The sequence below is a fragment of the Suncus etruscus genome, chromosome 15 (assembly GCF_024139225.1).
Source record: "Suncus etruscus isolate mSunEtr1 chromosome 15, mSunEtr1.pri.cur, whole genome shotgun sequence".
In the NCBI taxonomy this organism is placed as follows: Eukaryota; Metazoa; Chordata; class Mammalia; order Eulipotyphla; family Soricidae; genus Suncus; species Suncus etruscus.
The window spans coordinates 84,740,915-84,760,260 of record NC_064862.1 but is presented as its reverse complement, the minus strand read 5'-3'; positions in this window follow the sequence as shown (position 1 = coordinate 84,760,260).

Here is a 19,346-nt window from a genome sequence, read left to right as displayed (position 1 = left end):
TTATGTCAGCGTCTTAAAACCTAAATTGAGGGAAATAAAGCAATGATGTTAAAATAAAAAGAGTGAAAGTCGTTAAATGAGTATACCTAGAAAGAAAAACAACATTAATATGATGAGAAATTTCTCTTTCAGGTGAACCTTGACTAAATTAATTTGTAAAATTTCATGATTAACTGAGACCTAGAGCAATAATGAAATTAAGACATAAATCCATCCTACAAGGAAACACATTGGGGATTCATGATTTTCAATCTATATTCATTGATCATGCCTGTGGAAAGAATCCTAGAGCATTAATAGCAACTGATAAGGAAGTAAAATGATTATCTGGTGTTCATTGTAGATCTCTAAGAAGTATAAAACAGGATGTATGCTGCTGTGGATTTCACCAATGTATTAGGGACTTTTTTGATCTTCTTGTCATCAAAATTGATCCAGTGTTGTTTTGCAGCAATTTTACAGTATGAAGTACAGTGTCCATAGTGAACTTTACCATAATGGTTTGACACCGATGATAAGTTGTATTTCTTAATCTTGCTTTTATTCTCTGAAGTGAATTCCTCTAAATTGAGGTCTTCTAAAGGAAAATCTACATAAGTATGCAATTTTTTTATTTGTTTGCCATCAAAAGCAAAACGTTTCAAGTGTATTATAAGTACTGGTGGCAGTTTCCATAGTACGTTTTCTTTGAAAAATCCCTTCTATTTTTGCAACTGTTGCACAGAACTTTGTTGTCATTTCTTAATTCTTCTTCTTTAAAAAATTCAGAGAGGCATTCCTGTAATGTACATTTATCTGTAGATGTAACAGCCAAAGACAAATGAACAAATGTCTCATAAACCTCAGACTTTTGGTGGCAAGTGAGACACTGGAGTATAGATTTGAATTGTCCTTGAAAGAGATCATAAATAATAGATTTATGAGCCTTTTGGTGTTCTGGACTAAATTGTTCATAATTTTCATTTCCCATGAGATGTGTAGTTTTGTCTGTCATTAGATTTACAGTAAGCAAGTCCTGATGTAATCCCTCTATTAGGAACATCAGTAGTTCGTGAGGATCCTGCTGATTGTGTCCAGCAAACTGGTCATTAAGTAAACCAATTGTTACTTTGAAGCTTTCAGGGTTAATATATCTATGAAATCCATTTCCCATGGTTTTGATGAGCCGACCAAATTCTTCGGCTAATTTACCTTCATGCCCCATCGGATTTTTCTTGTTAATATCCTTTTTATAATGATCTTTATAAAAATACTGAGTCAAGTCTGAAATATTATACAAGCATTGCAATATTGAGTTCATGTAGCAAGAGTTTCCTATATTTTGGAGCCCAGTTAAGACAGGTTCCTGTCTTTCCTTTTGCATCTCGGAGTGTAAGGGTTTATCACTACCATCAGTCTCACTCATTGTATGGTGTGTGACAGCTAAATCGTTCCCTGCCCCACAGACCTTAGTAATATTACTGCTGTTAGTGTCTGAAGTATTCTGTTTTTTCTCTGAAGGGGAGTTTGTAGTCTGAACCTGATCATTTGTGCTAGCCCGATTTCTAACAAGACGTAATGGAACCCAAAATTTCTTGGGAGGGTCATCATTTATAGAAACATAGGCATAACCCCTTCCTCTTAGGAGAAGATAGCCAGCTATCCATTTTTCATCCTCCTTGATCCAAATAGGTTTATGGGTTGTTTCTTGTCTCTGAATATCTTCTTTAAAATGTCTTTCCGCTGCAGTGTAGCTTTCCCCTTGGGGTAAGTTAAAGTAATTTAGTGTGATAAGAGTCAAAGATAGCAAATCCGTTGGTGGTAAACCTCTTTTTCTATTTTTTTGCAATTGAGTTTTTAAGGTTCTGTGAGTCCTTTCTACAATGGCCTGTCCCCTACAATTGTAAGGAATTCCTCTGAGATGTCTTATCTGCCATTCCTTACAAAAAAATTCAAAAGTTTTGCTAACATAGGCTGGCCCATTATCAGTTTTTATAGAATATGGAATACCCATCACAGAGAAACATTGTAAAAGAAAACTACAAGCAGTCTTAGATTTTTGAGAAGACATGGGAATTGCCCACATAAACCGAGAATAAGTGTCCACCACAACATGAAGATAAGGTTTCCTTGGAAATAAATCTGTTTGAGTTATATCCATTTGCCAAAGTTCGTTAGACTGTAAGCCTCTTGGGTTTGCTCCTGCTATGTGAGTCTTTTTTGTTAACGGTGCACATACGTTGCAGTTTTCTACGATTTCTCTAGCTTGCCTCCATGGAATTTGGTAATTCACATGTAAACGGCGAGCATTTGTGTGTAGGACTGAATGTTCCTCTATAGGTGATTTAAATATAGGCATTGCTAGCAAGTCAGCAGTTTTATTTCCTTGAGCCATAGGTCCTGGAAGACCTGAGTGGGCTCTAATATGTGTGATGAAGATGGGCTCAGTTCGTTTTTGAAGAAGCTGCTGTAATTGTTTAAGTAAGTCCTGTATGATCGGGTTATTAGCATTAAGGGATGCAGTGGCTATCACATGACATAAATTTACCACATACAAAGAATCAGAAACTATATTCATGGCTTCAGATACATTTTCTAATAGGTAAATTAACGTTGCTAATTCAACTTTCTGTGCAGATTTATATTTGGTATCTATGGTCATATTAATGTTGTCTCCAGTTATTCCTCCTTTTCCATTTTGGGATCCATCAATGTAAAAAACCTTGGCATTGGGAATAGGGGAATCCCGAACAATTGAAGAAATAACAAACTGAGTTTTCTTTAAAAAGTCCCAAATTTTTCCTGCTGGATAATGGGAGGATATTTCTCCTGTGAAATCTGAGAGGGCCCTTTGTAGAGATTCATTAATTGGCAATATTGACTCAATTTCCTTTTTTGGTACTGGCAAAACTATTATATCTGGATCAAAACCTAGTAAAGATATAGATCTGAGTCTTGCCTTGATAATAATCTCTGAAATCAGTTGTAAGTAGGGGACAACTGAGCGAGGTTGTTTGTTATGTAAATACACCCATTCCAATGGTCCTGACTGTTGCATCAAGGCCCCTGTGGGGGTTTCTATAGTAGGGAAGATTAACAGTAATACCTTTTCTCCTGGGATGAATCTTGAGAGAAACGATTTTTGTAATCTGCTCAAGAAGATGTCCAATTCATTTTTTGCAGCTGTTGTTAAATTTCTCGGGCTATCTAAAGCAGGATCACCCTCCAACGTTTTAAACAGATTAGATAACTCTGCATTTGGGATTCCTAGTGCAGGGCGGAGCCAATTTACGTCACCTAAAAGTCTCTGAAAATCATTAAGCGTTCTGAGGTTTTCTTTTTTGATAGAAAATTTTTGTGGACGTATAGACGTCCGGTCCAAAATAAAACCCAAATATTGATACGGTGGCATTATCTGTATTTTTTCTAAAGCTATTTTCAGTCCTGATGTTTGTAAACAGTCAGTAACATAAGAGTATAATTCCTGTAAATCTGTTTCGTTGTTCATTGTGAGCAAGATATCATCTGTATAATGAAATATCATGGCTTGAGGAAATTTTTCACGAGCAGGGCTCAAAACCTTATCTACAAAAAACTGACACATGGTTGGGGAATTCAGCATGCCTTGGGGAGAACAGTCCATTGGAAACGTCTGCAGGGATGGGTATTATTGAGAGAAGGAACTGAGAATGCAAAACGTTTTTTATCATCTGGGTGGATAGGAATATGGTAGAAGCAGTCTTTCAGATCAATTATAATTAGTGGCCATTCCTTTGGAATAACTACAGGTGATGGTAAACCAGTCTGCAATTTGCCCATAGGTATCATGGATAAATTTATAGCTCTAAGATCCATCAAAAGTCTCCATTTACCGGATTTCTTTTTTATAGTGAATATAGGTGAATTCCATTGAGAAAAAGATGGTTCAATATGTCCTAAACTTAGCTGTTCCTCCACTAATTCTGTCAGCACCTTTAATTTATCAGTTTTAAGGGGCCACTGACCTGTCCAAATTGGTTCATCAGATTTCCATTTTATTTTTATTGGTGCTGGTGTTTTTACGGTAGTGGCCCCCACTAAAAATTTTGGGTTTTTAAATCAAAAGAAGGTTCGGGCTCTTCTGGAGCTAATGGGATGTGGAATTCTGCTTTCCACTGTTTGTGTAGGTCACGGCCCCACAGGGATGGTGAAAATGGGCCCACGTGAGGTCTGATTATTGCTTTTTGATTTTCTGGGCCGTAAAATAGTATAGTCCTCGTACTCAACAGACAGGAACTCAGGCCTCCTATACCTTCTAGGGAATACGGGATTTCCTGAAGAGGCCAATTTTCTGGCCATTCTTTATCAGAAATTACGGTAACCTGAGCACCCGTATCTATCATTCCATCAAAGGGTTTGCCTTCCAAGTGAAGTTTGATCATTGGGTGTTCATCTTTACATTTAGTAACCAGAGCCACGATTGGGTTTTGAGCAGCACCCGGATCTGTGCTTCCAAAACCTCCAATTCTAGTCTTATCTGAAGTCCCAAATTTGACATAAGGCACTATTACTATCTGGGCAATCACTTCTCCTTTTTTAAAGGTCCATGTAACTGGTACAGTAATAACTACAATGATTTCTCCCATGGAATCTGAGTCAATGACACCAGTGATTACTGATATACCCTTTATGTTGAGGGAACTTCTGCCAAGAATCAAACCCATGGTATCTGGGGGTGGCGGGCCTACAATGCCAGTTTCTAACATGTAAGGGCATGCTCCTGGGTAAATTGTAATGTCCTCTGGGCATAATATGTCTAATCCGGCACTCCCTGAAGTAGAGTGGATTAATTCCCTTATCGTGATGAATTTTCTTGGGCTGGGCTTGGAAGGATTATTGTCTGTGAACTTTGCCCCTGATTTGGAAGGGCCTGGGGGGAGGCCCTGTGGGCGTTTCCCTGCATCTTGTATGTGTGTTCTTGGGGAGCTGAATTTATAAGGAGATGACAATTTCTTTTGATATGTCCCTGTTTTCCACAATGGTAGCAGGCGATTTGCCTCCTGGGGACTGTGTTGAAACTTCTACTTCGGTTATTATTAATGAGGTTTCTGGATCTGCAATCTTTCGCCCAGTGGCGACCCCTTTTGCATTTTGGGCAAAGACCTGGTTTCTGGAAAGTGTTCTGTCCCCGAGGGGAGTAAGACATTGTTCCCTTGGTAACTGGGAAGGTTTGTACTGAGTCTGAGTGGGGTGGGGGTTGGGGTTCCACATAGACATTTCGGCAGGCATAAAGGTAATCATTCAGATCTGACTTTTCATTTAATGTATTCAATACTAATCTACAGGCTGAATTTGCATTATGATAGGCCACAGATTTTACTAGGAAGTTTCTAATCTCCTCATCTTCCACCTGTAACTTCAGAGCATCTTTAATCTTACCTACAAACTCTGCAAATGACTCATAAGGGCCTTGGGTAATTTTTAAAAAGTTTCCTCTACCAATGCTGTTAGAATCAATTTTTTCCCCTGCTGACAATGCAATCTCCCTGATTAAATTTAAGATTTCCTTAGGTAAAGCTGCTTGTGTCTGAATATTTGCAAATTGATTTTCTGCTATCAATAATTCATACGATAGAGTAACACCTGCCACTTGCTTTTTCATACCATCCGGACTATATAATTTAGCTTTTACGCCTTCTGAATAGAACATTTCCCATTCAGTTCACTGTTTAGACGACAGGCATATTTCAGCGATTCTTTTAAAATCATACAAAGTCCAAGATGAGTTATGACTCCAAAGTCTTAATAACTCCACACTGTATGGCGATTTTGGCCCATTTTCTTTACATGATCTTTTAAACCGATCTAATCCTTCCATCTGATAGGGTACATAGTTAGAAACATTTACCCCATCTATAGGGGATAAGGCCTGATTAGCAAAATTATTCTGAATAGAGCTCTGAGACCGAGCATGTGGTTCATCGTTTGAATCTGCTCTGCTCTGCGATTCAATTTTGTGACTAGAAGGAGGCATACTTCGTGGAGTTAGCACTGGAGGTAGATCATTATCTGAGTCACTACTGTCAAGCAATTCACTAGAATCAGGCTTAACATTCTGAGTTGTTTTTCTTCCAGCAAAAATTTCTATATTGTTGATGGTGGGGCTGGATTCGTCAGCCTGCACTTTGGTCTGAGTTTTCGTCAGATAAATTTCCTTATTATCTATACTGGTTTTAGCCTCACCATTTCTACACTTTCTATTTCCTAAATAGAAATAACAGCAAATAACTATGCTCATAATAATAACGTTAGTCAACACAGAAATTCCACAAACTATGATGGCTAGAGACACTACACTTTTCATTTGAAATATAGACCACAACCATCCAACTGCAGTGATTGTCCTTAGATCAAAAGCAATTAGTTTTAAACAAAATGGAATGATCCACTTGTATACTAGAGCACCAATGCGTAAGACTAAGGGTGGTAAAATCCACATGACTAACCACAGAAACCATTTGATGGTCAGCATAGGAAATTTCCAATGAAATATTTCACTTACAGTTCTGAGGGTCCAGGGTTCAGGTCCCTGTCCGGGTGTCATTATGTAGCAGGACAGCCCCTGAAGAGGTTGACTGATGGAGGGATGGAGAATGAGGCCCTTTTCTTCCAGCTCGGAGCACGTGTCTGCCACCCTGTCTAGCCCACGGTTCTGAGGTGAAACGGCGGGTAAACAGCTCGCAGACAATCAGGCTCGTGGAAATATTTGCTTTATTCGGATGGACAAAACTGAAGTCCAAAGACTCAGATTCAGTTCCAGCCAGCAAAAGCCCCTCGCCTTCCACAGACCCTTGCTCTTATAGTCCAGAGTCAGGTCCCACCCAATGGTGGGATCAGATACCAACCAATGGTGGAAGCAGAATCAGGTCCTACCCTAGGGTGGGGGCAGAATGCCAGGTCACACCCTAGGGTAGGGCACAATCACCTAATCAGATTAGGGTGAGCAACATAGTAATCCCCCAAAATATTTACATACACAACACTACAAGACTTTTTTTTTTGGTTTTTGGGCCACACCTGGCATTACTCAGGGGCTACTCCTGGCTGTCTGCTCAGAAATAGCTCCTGGCAGGCACGGGGGACCATATGGGACACCGGGATTCGAACCAACCACCTTAGGTTCTGGATGGGCTGCTTGCAAGGCAAACACTGCTGTGCTATCTCTCCGGGCTCTCTCTACAAAGACTTGATGCTGGAGACCTACCAGCATCTTCGGGCTGTTGGTGAGAGCGACCAACCTGGGGGGCACCTTTGAGGGCCAATATTCTGGTAGATTGAACCCGGGACAGCCAAAGGATTGCCCACACTGAATTTTTGTTTGTTTATTTGTTTGTTTTTGGGTCACACCTGGTGGTGCACACAGGGTACTCCTGGCTCTGCACTCAGAAATTACACCTTGCATATAGGATGCCAGGAATCTAACCAGGGTCCTTTCTGTGTTGCCCACATGCAAGGCAAATACCCTACTATTATGTTATAGCTTTGGCCCAACCCATAAAGCTATTATTATGGTCTTGTGACTCAAGTTCTTTTCATAATTTCATATGTGCCACAGGCAGCAGAGATTTGATAACCTCAGTGCTTCTTGGGTTTTTACATGGGACATGGAACAAATCTGGGGTTCCTGCTTGCAAACCATGTTCCTAAGTCCATTGTTTCCTATCCAGGATACAGTTTAACATTTTTGGGGTGTGTGTGTTTGTGTGTAGTCACAAGAAAAATTTATCCTTATACATGTGAGGCATATGGAAAGGTACATCATCACACAGGCCTCTATCGTCACAAGAAAATTTATACTGGAGAGAAGCCTTATACATTTCAGTGTGGGAAGGCCTTTGCTCAATCCTCAAAACTTTGTGATTACAAGAAATGTCATGCTGGAGAGAAGATTTATACATGTCAGGAGAGTCAGATGGCCTTTACATACCACTCAGCCCTTTATAACACAAGATAATTCTTTTTTTTTTTTTGTTTGTTTTTTTTTGGGCCACACCCTGTGACGCTCAGGGGTTACTCCTGGCTATGAGCTCAGAAGTTGCTCCTGGCTTCTTGGGGGACCATATGGGACGCCGGGGGATCGAACCGCGGTCCGTCCTAGGCTAGCGCAGGCAAGGCAGGCACCTTACCTCCAGCGCCACCGCCCGGCCCCACAAGATAATTCTTAGAGGAAAGATATCTTATACACTTTAGGAATGTGGTCAGGCTTTAGCTCAATCCTTCAAACAGATGAGACCAGTGTGAGAAGGCCTTTGCTCAATCCTCAAAACTTTGTGATTACAAGAAATGTCATGCTGGAGAGAAGATTTATACATGTCAGGAGAGTCAGATGGCCTTTACTTACCACTCAGCCCTTTATAACACAAGATAATTCTTAGAGGAAAGATATCTTATACACTTTAGGAATGTGGTCAGGCTTTAGCTCAATCCTTCAAACAGATGAGACCAGAACCTCAAGTGGAGCAAAGCAAAGCAGTATTTGGAAATAGTTGTTTCTTCCAGAGCCTGGAGGCCAAAAGCAGGTGCCTGTCAGAACATTGCAAAAACTGGGGGGATAGAACATTTGTTTCTTTATTCTTTTCTCTTTTTTTTGTTTGTTTTGGGTCACACACAGCAGCACTCAGGAGTTACTCCTAACTCTACACTCAGAAATCACTCTTGGCTGGCTCGAGGGACCATATGGGATGCTGGGATTCGAACCACCGTCCTTCTGCATGCTAGGCAAACGCCTTACCTCCATGCTATTTCTCAGGCCCTATTCTTTCCTTTATTATTATCATTATTATTATCTATTTTCTTTTTCTTTTATCTTTCTTTATTGGTCAAAGTGGCAAGATCTTTGGTTAAAAGTTACTCTTAAAAGCATGAAGCAATTTTAATTTTTTTGATTAACTAGAGAAACGTGAGGGGTTTAGTGGATGGCCCACTGTTGCAAGTCAGACCGAGATGGGGTTGACTGATGGAGGGATGGAGGATGAGGTCTTTCTCCTCCAGCTTGGAGCACACATCTGCCACCCTGTTGTGGTTCTGAGGTGAAGTGGCGGGTAAAGGCTAGCAGACAGTCAGGCTTGTGAAAATATTAGCTTTATTCGGAGGACAAGACTGAAGCCCAAAGCCTCAGCATCTGTTCCAGCCACAAAGCCCCTCACCTTCCACAGACCCTTGTTTTTATCCCCCAGAATCAGGTACCACCCAAAAGTGGGAGCAGAATCAGGTACCACCCTAGGGCGGGAGCAAAATGCCAGGTCACACCCTAGGGTAGGGCACAATCATGGATCAGGGTAGGATCAGTAACATAATAATCCCATTAAAATGTTTACATACACAACAGCCCACATTCCTACCATTTATATATAGAGCACTTGATCCCAGAGATTTTTTCCATCTTTCCAATGAACCGATATACATTTTCCCAAATCCTTTCATACTCTTCCTCACAAAACATTCAGAAACCCAGTCACAGGGATATCCTATTGCCTAAACATATGGCTTATGCTGCTGTGATCATATTTAAAAATCCCTACTTACTTTGCTGTCACTCTAGCCAGGGAACCTGGGGTTTCAGTGCTAAGGAAGGTGGGGCTGTCACCCACAGGATGGATCTTTGAATGAGAGGTAGCTGTCTACTCAAAGTACGTTTTGCTGTGAAGGTGCTACAGTGACCCATTTCTGGCTACTGTCACAATGTACATTTAAGGAAAAGCAAGATAGGAAAAACAGTTTTGTGGACACAGGAAGGAAATGTGCAAGTCAAGGCAGAGTGGTTATTTTTTGATGTCATAGAACCCTAGTGCCACAATTTTCCTGATTCCTGAAAAAGGAAATTCTTTTGAAAATCAGATGCATAATTTTAATAAAAGCTCAGTGAAGTACTTTGAAAAAAGGAGTGTCTAGCCTAATAATGAGAATGTATAAAGGAAATAGAAAGCCTGTCTAGAGTACAGGCGGGGGTTGGGTGGGGAGCAGGGAGACTTGGGACATTGGTGATGGGAATGTTGCACTGGTGATGGGTGGTGTTCTTTACATGACTGAAACCCGAACAACAAAAATCATGTATGTAATCAAGGTGTTTAAATAAAAACTATATTAAAAAATTGTAACTCCACCCTGGATTTAGGTGTACCTACCTGAGACCCTCCCATTCCTGGCAGGGGTCTTGGAAAAGGTAGATAAGCCTTTGACCCAGGGATTCGGGCCCTTTTGCCCTGCTGGGCTCTCTGGCTTTTGGGTCTTTGCCCTTTTGGCTTTAGGCTGGGTCTCTGCGCTTCTGGTCTTTGACCAGCATGGAGGTCAAAGGAAGATGGCTGAAAGGAGTTAAGATGCAGGCCACACACATGTGGTGGGTAGGGTATGAATAAAGTTGATGCTTCCTGATGCCTGCCTGTGAGTGAGTTCAATACCCGTCGCTTTCCTGAACCCCAGACCCGCCGGTTGATGGGGGATGAAGCCACGTGGCCGGGGCCTAAGGACAAAGGCCTCCATCCTTCACCCTCCATCGCCATCCAGCACAATCTTTAATTATTTAATACAACAAATGGCGCTCGAACTGTGATTTGAATCCTGAACCCAAGAAAACAGCAATGATGGTGAGGTTTCTGCTTTTCTTTTTTTTTTTTTTTTTTTTGGTGTTTGGGCCACACCCGGCGGTGCTCAGGGGTTACTCCTGGCTGTCTGCTCAGAAATAGCTCCTAGCAGGCACGGGGGACCATATGGAACACCGGGATTCAAACCAACCACCTTTGGTTCTGGATCGGCTGCTTGCAATGCAAATGCCGCTGTGCTATCTCTCCGGGCCCTGAGGTTTCTGCTTTTCAGTTTCATTTTGGCTCTCTTCGGATGCACTGAACCCAAAACCCTGGGCCACGTGCCACAATTTTCAAAGATGGCCGACACCCCATCTGGGGGCTCAAAGGCCATTGAAACAAAGGTGATGGAAGCTTGCATCACCTCCATCCCAGGCCCAGGCCCAGGACTGAAACTTTGTTACAATAAAAAATACCTCAGCCTCCTCAAAGACTGATTAAAAGTCTAAATTGGAAACGGAGGAGAAAAAAGACTATTGAAAGTGCACTGATTTTCTGAGGATGACCTTCGGCTTGAATTTGAATTTCGACTTTGAAAATTTCGGACTGAACTTTTATTTTATTTTATTTTATTTTTTGTTTTTTTTTGGGCCACACCCGGCGGTGCTCAGGGGTTACTCCTGGCTGTCTGCTCAGAAATAGCTCCTGGCAGGCACAGGGGACCATATGGGACACCAGGATTTAAACCAACCACCTTTGGTCCTTGGATCGGCTGCTTACAAGGTAAACGCCACTGTGCTATCTCTCTGGGCCCTGGACTTTTAGTTTAAACTCAACATCCAAACATGCCCTGCGGAAAAAAGCTGCAAACAAGTTGCATTGTGGCAGTGGTGATCAGCCAAGAGTGCCCGCCCTGCTGCAAAGAAGTGGCGAAAAGCCCCTAATTAGCGCAGAAGCGGCAATGCCTCAGCTCAGCTCAGCTCAGCTCTGTTCCAGAAAAGCGGCAAGCCTGGAATCCACCCTCCAGATCACAAAGGTGAAATGGCGTGAGCAAACCGGCCTGCAGAAAGTTTAAAGAAGCCACGTGGTGAGATCAGCGTGGAACAAACCAGCATCTGAACTTATAATTTTAGGTGTAGGGACTAAGTGGGTAGTCATATATTTTACTCATAGTTGGTTTTAGTTTTAGTTAGTGGTTTAAAAAAAAGGGAGTAATAACAGTTTAGCCCATTTAAAGATCTGATTTCTAACCGCCTGCATCTTTGTCTTGTTTTAGTCATTTTCTTTATAATTTAAATGTGTTTTGTTTTCCAGTTAATATTTTCAATTGCAAAATGTTTTACTGTGTGTATTTTAATGTACTTAGCCTGTTTTTAAAATGTATGTTATGCATTTATGCTGTAGTACTTGTGTGTAGGGAAGGTTAATAGGAACAGAAAGTTCCCCCAATATAGTTTTTTTTTTTGTTTTTGTTTTTTGGACCACACCCATTTGATGCTCAGGGGTTATTCCTGGCTAAGCGCTCAGAAATTGCCCCTGGCTTGGGGGTACCATATGGGACGCCGGGGGATCGAACCGCGGTCCTTCCTTGGCTAGAGCTTGCAAGGCAGACACCTTACCTCTAGCACCACCTCGCCGCCCCCCCCCCCAATATAGTTTAAAAGTATAGGAACATGAAAGTTCCAGAACAGTGCTTGGTAGAAAAGCATTAAGAGAATTTTAAGTTACAGGTGTATAGTATATTTTGCAGAAATGTTATGTTTTTGAAAAGGGCTGGTATGTTAATTTTCACTTTATTACGTTGCTGCATGAAAATATTAACCCACCTTTGGCTAAAGGTGGAGTCAGAATTACAAAAGGCTCTTTTATATTTCACAGAAGGGGGAGATGTAACTCCACCCTGGATTTAGGTGTACCTACCTGAGACCCTCCCATTCCTGGCAGGGGTCTTGGAAAAGGTAGATAAGCCTTTGACCCAGGGATTCGGGCCCTTTTGCCCTGCTGGGCTCTCTGGCTTTTGGGTCTTTGCCCTTTTGGCTTTAGGCTGGGTCTCTGCGCTTCTGGTCTTTGACCAGCATGGAGGTCAAAGGAAGATGGCTGAAAGGAGTTAAGATGCAGGGCTAAGAATAGCATTGCTTGAAAGGTTATGATGTAGGCCACACACATGTGGTGGATAGGGTATGAATAAAGTTGATGCTTCCTGATGCCTGCCTGTGAGTGAGTTCAATACCCATCGCTTTCCTGAACCCCAGACCCGCCAGTTGATGGGGGATGAAGCCACGTGGCCGGGGCCTAAGGACAAAGGCCTCCATCCTTCACCATCCATCGCCATCCAGATCCATCTTTAATTAATTAATACAACAAAAAATAAATGCTTAGAATAGTACACCATCAAAAACTGTTTCCTATTTGAAAAATAAAGTGGGAAAGGAATTTCTGCACTATTTTATAAAATATATAAGTATATGCCCCTTCACTCTCTCCACTTTGTGCCTGGGAAGTGATTGAGGGATCCAGGACTTGAGCTTTGCAGGAAAGTCGTTCTTGACAGGGAGTTCTAATTGCAGAGCCCTAGTCAGCACCAATCACAACAGGATGTAGCCCAAAAATTAGAAAAACAGGAAGATGTAAGTATACGATTATGTAAATAAAGTTTTCTATTAAAGTGTAAAAAAAGGAGTGTCTGAAGCCAAGCTAAGAACATCCCATTATGACGTCGGCAGGAAGTAGGCGTGACGTCATTGAACTCTCAGTGTCCTTTGCATGCCTGTCCCCTGCTCAGTACCTGGAGCTGCCTTTCCTTCGGCTTGGGCTGGGCCAGGGGTCCTGTGGGTGCGAGGTCTGGAGGGAGGATCCGCCGCTCTGAGCACAAGGAGTCCCTGGCCACTGCCAGGTGAGATGCGGGGGCGCCCAGGGAAATTTGGGGAGATGGTGGCTCCCAGAGGTGGGACAGACCGAGAACACGGAGGTTGAATATTGTTGCGTTTGTTCCTGTGAGGATCCGGATCCTCTCCTTAGAGAGAAGAGGCCAAGAAAGAGGCAAGTCGGGCTGAGATCGGCAGTCCAGGTTGCTTGTCTTGGCGAGTGCGTGAGCGGGGTTCAGTGCCTACACCCCACCATGATCTAGATCTGTGGGAAATCTATGATTTGTGGGGAAGCGGGCAGTCGAGGGAGAACACGGCTTGAACAATCTCACGCAGGAATTTTCAGACACAGAACAGGGAAGAACAGACCAAGTGATGCCGGGGAGGCCCCTCGTGGCTCCTAGGAGTTGGGGGGAAGAGGCGGCGGCCCTAGAGGGAATATGCCCCTTCACTCTCTCCACTTTGTGCCTGGGAAGTGATTGAGGGATCCAGGACTTGAGCTTTGCAGGAAAGTCGTTCTTGACAGGGAGTTCTAATTGCAGAGCCCTAGTCAGCACCAATCACAACAGGATGTAGCCCAAAAATTAGAAAAACAGGAAGATGTAGTAGAATGCTTGTCCTCTACTCTAGAAAACTCTGGTTTATCTACAGAAAGAACTCACCCCAGTCCACATGCCACAATGAAAGCTTGAAAGCACCCAGGTCTGACTGAGGAAAGATGCTGCCACCATGGCTCAAGGCAATGAGGTCCTTTGTTCCAAGTAGGCCTTTCTTTCTGTCTCTTTCTTTCTTTCTTTCTTTCTTTCTTTCTTTCTTTCTTTCTTTCTTTCTTTCTTTCTTTCTTTCTTTCTTTCTTTCTTTCTTTTTTTTTTGGTTTTTGGGCCACACTGGCTTTGCTCAGGGGTTACTCCTGGCTGTCTGCTCAGAAATAGCTCCTGGCAGGCACGGTGGACCATATGGGACACCGGGATTCAAACCAACCACCTTTGGTCCTGGATCGGCTGCTTGCAAGGCAAATGCCACTCTGCTATCTCTCCGGGCCCCCAAGTAGGCTTTTCTAGGTTTACTCTCAACCTGCCCTCCTGGGGCTTTCCAATTTGGGTAAGAGAGCTGTTGCTAGGGTGGTTGCCAGGGGCAGGGTGGGGACAGTTTAAGGTCTTTGAAGTTCCTCCCTTGGCCTCTATTCCAGTTGGATCCCCTCTGGAGTGGGAGGGTCCAGCCTTTTTTTTTTTTTTTTTTTTGGCCTGCAGTGGCCTCAGGTCCATGTATTCTCAATCCCTTTGTTTTTAGTGTATCTCAACATTTTATTTCCCTGCCTTCCTTCCTTTTCTGTTTGCTTCCAAACGTTGATGAGGTTCTTAAGGAATGTGGGGAGGCATTTACTTCCTCTTCTCTCCATTTCACTCCTATGAAATGTTTTCTGGATGGGTTGCGAAATAATATAACTGGGAGTGTGTTATCCTTGAACACCACTGACCCATCATTGATCCCTGACATTGTGTAGGATTCCCCATGCCTTCCAAGAATGATTTCTCAATACTGAACTCAGAATAATCCCCTTTGAGCATAACATGGTTTGGTCAAAAAAAAGAAAACTGAAGAAAATTTAAAGTGGAGAGAATTCTTTCATTTGGGTAATATGGAAAGGATAGGGTTCTTATGTAATGACTGAGAATTAAGTAAATTCCTCACTTCATTTATCCCTCAAAGTCCTACTCTGCACAACGCTTGGTCCTAGCAGTGGGAGGTGGGGGGGTGGAGGGTGGGGAACCATATGGTAGGTGACCAGCAGAGGGTTTGTACCCAGAGTCTTGTAGCAGAGCACTACCAGACTGAGTGCAAGTGACCTTTCTGCTGCTGGCCTCCAGGGGGATTGAATTATTGTAACTCTGCCCTAGAGTCTGCCCCTGTCCTGGGCTCCCAGGGGCTCAGTACTGCAGTTTCTCCCTGTAGAGCAAGGCCAGCACTTCTGTTTTATTCACACCCTGATCCCAACCCCATTCTGTTTCCTTGGAGAGAAAGGAGTTTCTTTTTGTTTTGTCTTGAGGTCACACCCTGAGGTGCACAAGAGTTAGCTCTGGCTCTGCACTCAGAAATCATTCCTGGCAGCCCTCAGTGATCGAACCCGGGTCCTTCCTGGGTTGGCCTCAAGCAAGTCAAATGCCTTACCCCTGTGCTGTCGCTCCAAGCCCAAGAAAGGAGTTTCTATCTTTGTGTGTTCACACAAACTCTGGGCCAGTGCCCAGAGTTAGAGCCCATCAGGCATTTCCAGCCCCGGTGTAGGTACTTCCAGTCGGGGCTTCTCTCTGGTGCTCGCAGCAATGTCTTCTTACAGAGATCTGTGCAAACGGCCTTGCTGGTGCTCTTTATGAATAATATAGACAGGTGAAGATGGGACTGCACCATTTGAAATTCTGTTCCCATATGGGGGGGGAGTGTGATCTTAGAGAAGGACAGGGCAGGAGGACAGGAGTGCTCAGAACCCCATTGTCAAGGTGTGACTTCTGGTCTAGGTGCTGCACGCTATTATTTGAGGCTACTTTTATCCTAGTTTTCTGTGTTTGCTTTGAGGTTCACACCCAATGATGCTCAGGCCTGGCCCCTGAATCAGTGCTCTTGGGTCACCCTTGGCAGTTCTCAGACTCTATAGGGTCCTGGGTCCAGCATTGAATTCCTGGTAATATGGACTCCTATCACGTTGCTAATGAAATCCTCGATCCCAGGATTTCTGCTTTAAATCATCATTTCTGCCTCATCAGGGTTCAGCTCTATTACTAATTTTCAGTTCTGGCACCACAGCCAGTAGAGGAATCTCCTGGCTCTGCTCTCAGGTGTCCTTTCTACTCTGTGTGATGGATTATGAAAGGAGTCTGGGGTGCAAGGCAAGTTCCCTCCCGGCTGTTTTGTAGGTTCAGCACAAAGTTCTTCATTTGCATTTTGCTTAAGCTTCCAGAAGGTCGACTGATGCCTGGGCACTTGTCTTCTTACTGTCTTCATTCAGGACCATCCACAGAAGTCTGGCACACATACCAGGTTCCTAAGTTGAAACTTGGGTGAAGAATTTTCTGACTTATTAGAAGCTATGTTGCTGGGTCCTTTCCTGTGAGTGCAGTTCCCTATGGGTGTTAGTTATGATTTCTTTGTATTGATCTATCTCAGATGGTTTGTTTTGATTAGAATTTTATCCCGAGACCTCCGTATGTGCCAGGGGCCACTTGGCCCGGCCTAGGGTAGGGGGGCCCGGACCTGGGTCACCCGACCCCCCTCTCCCCCTTTCCTCCGGATCTCCAGGTGGGTTTCTGGGAGGACCTGATGGGGCACCCTGGGTTTTCCCCACTCCCAGGCCAGCTGCAGAGATTGGCCTAGGGTGGGGCTTGTGCTCCTGAGATTGGCTTGGGAGGTGGTGTTTGAAATGTGGGGTGGCAGATAGCTGGTCAGTTATACTCAGGCTGTCACTGGCAATTTCATACTAGTCTACATGATGCATACCGGGCTAGCGCCCCCGCGAGAACATTTAGTCCTCCCAACTATCAGTACCCCAGATTTACCCTTCTTAACTTCAATAATACACAGTTCTAATCTCAGACCAAAGACATACAGTGGATCTAAGAATCCCAGAATTATTTAGAAGGATATAAGTTGAACACATATATCTTTTGAATATTTTATGTATATTTTCTTTAACGGCTGTAACTCTCTCTATATTCTTCTACCATGATGTTTTTATCCACTTTTCATCTTGTGTTTTCTTTGTAAGCTGTTTAATAAGGATTGTTGGTGGAACTGTCCCTCAGTTTAATGCCTATGTTTGAACTATGTCATGGAAATTGCTGGTCTTGTTCCTATTGCCTCTAGATGGGCCGATAACGCTTCATGGCATTGATCCTTGTTTGCATAGACACATTAAAATGGGAAAACACTATACATACAGATAAGTTCTTATCTAATAAATCTCAGTACAATGTACCTTACACCCTGAACATTGATATAATGACCTGGCACAGGCCTCAGAAGAATGGGCATCCTCCATTCACGCCAGAACCAGGCAAGCTATCTACGAAACATCCAAGGTCTTTTATAGCAACAGCTGGAAGCAGTCCTCTACCAGGAAAGACACTACCAAGGGTCTGACATCGACCTCCTAAAAAGAGACTTCCGTTTACACTGAGAAGACGTGACAATAACAATGACCTGCTCTACAGAATATGGTTCTCTCTAGTGCCCCTTAAGTGTGAGGTGAAACGAGAGGATGCTCTGCACCATCCTGACTGCAATATGGGATATGCAGACTCCAGGACCTTTAATACAGAAGCACGATACCAACAACAGAGACTATGTGAGGAATGAAGGTGTATTGCCACTACAGACGATGACTTGAATTGGACAAACTAGTTTGCCTGGAGCCTAGAGTCAGTCCTGTGCCAGGAAACTTCAGGGGTAGGGTCTCCTTGTATTTAGACCATAATTTTTCTTTCCATGTCCCATATGTTTTGGTGGGCCTATGCAAACAAATGCCACTTTAATACCATTTTTTACTATGTTCCCTTGACTCCATTCCTTAAGAAAAACAACCCACTAAAACTTTTGAGGTTAACTTAAACTAGTAAGCATGTGCATGGAACTAGATAAATGTACTTTGCCCTCAATGTTTAAGGAGTTACATAAGTCTAATCTCTTTGGATTATACTGTGTGCTGCTAAGAAATAGTATGTAATACAACTTGGGATTTGAGGGACAAATTAATTGTATTGTACATGGGTTCAATTTTGTTTTTCTTAATTTTCTTTGGTTGAAAGATCAAGGCTGGGATATCATCGATGGGACTACCGAGAATTCTGCTTATGGGTGATTGGTCTTCCACTGTAACTTTACCCTGTCCTCTTTCTTAAAAATAAAGAGAAGAAGAAATAAAAAAAAAAAAGAATTTTATCCCATTTTGCGATATTTGGCTTATTTTTGGCTCTGCACCAAAGAGTTACTCCTGACAACATTAGGTGACCCATGTCTAGACCAGAGATTGACCTTGGATTTGCCCTGTCTGGAAATCTCCTGGCTCTGTTTCGCATGTATGTTGGCTGAACTATAGGGATTTCTGGAGCCTGTCACCCAGGCTATTTGGAGGTGCCTATTTGAGGCTGGTTCCTTCTGAATGTAGAGAATAGAGGACTTGAGTCTCTTCAGGGAACTGGGAGGTCCTTCTCTACTCCTAGAACTTGAGTGAGCTTGGGCCCTGACCCCTCCTGTGTGTGCTGCCTCAGGACATGGTGACCTTCCCCGATGTGGCTGTGAGCTTCTCCCCAGTGGAATGGCTGTGCCTGGACGCCTCTCAGCGGAAACTCTACAGAGATGTGATGCTGGAGACCTACCAGCACCTGCAGAACATAGGTAAGAGCTTTCTTGGTGCACCTGTAAAACAGTCCCTTGGAAGAATCAAATATCAGTCAGGTATCTGCATTCAATAGGGGACCTGACTTTGCAGTTCCCCAAAGTCAAGCCCTTCCACTTAACTTAACCTTCCAGATCTGACTTTCTATCTTAGAGGAGTCCAATTCAGTAATTGTAAATGTCATTCCACAGTGCTAAGAGATATTGCATTGCATATGGTGTTTGCCTTGGCCTCTGTGCACCAGGTTTGATCTGGGCTTCACACTGACCTTTTAAACCTCCAGGGATTATTCTTGAACCTAGGGCTAGATTTCTGCCTGAAACACTGTGGGTACATCCTACAATTCTCCCAAATGCAAGCCATTTAATTTTTGTAAGTTTGGGGAAGATCATAACCATACATGGGAGTACTCAGAACTTAGGGACTACTTCTGCCATTATTCGTGGTCACTTAGAGTGCTAGTGACCAAACATCTCTATCAGTGTCCCAATTCTCAATGAGTCCAACTTGATTGCAAGCAAGTGTGACTTACATTTTGCTCATGAGTTATTTAGGTTA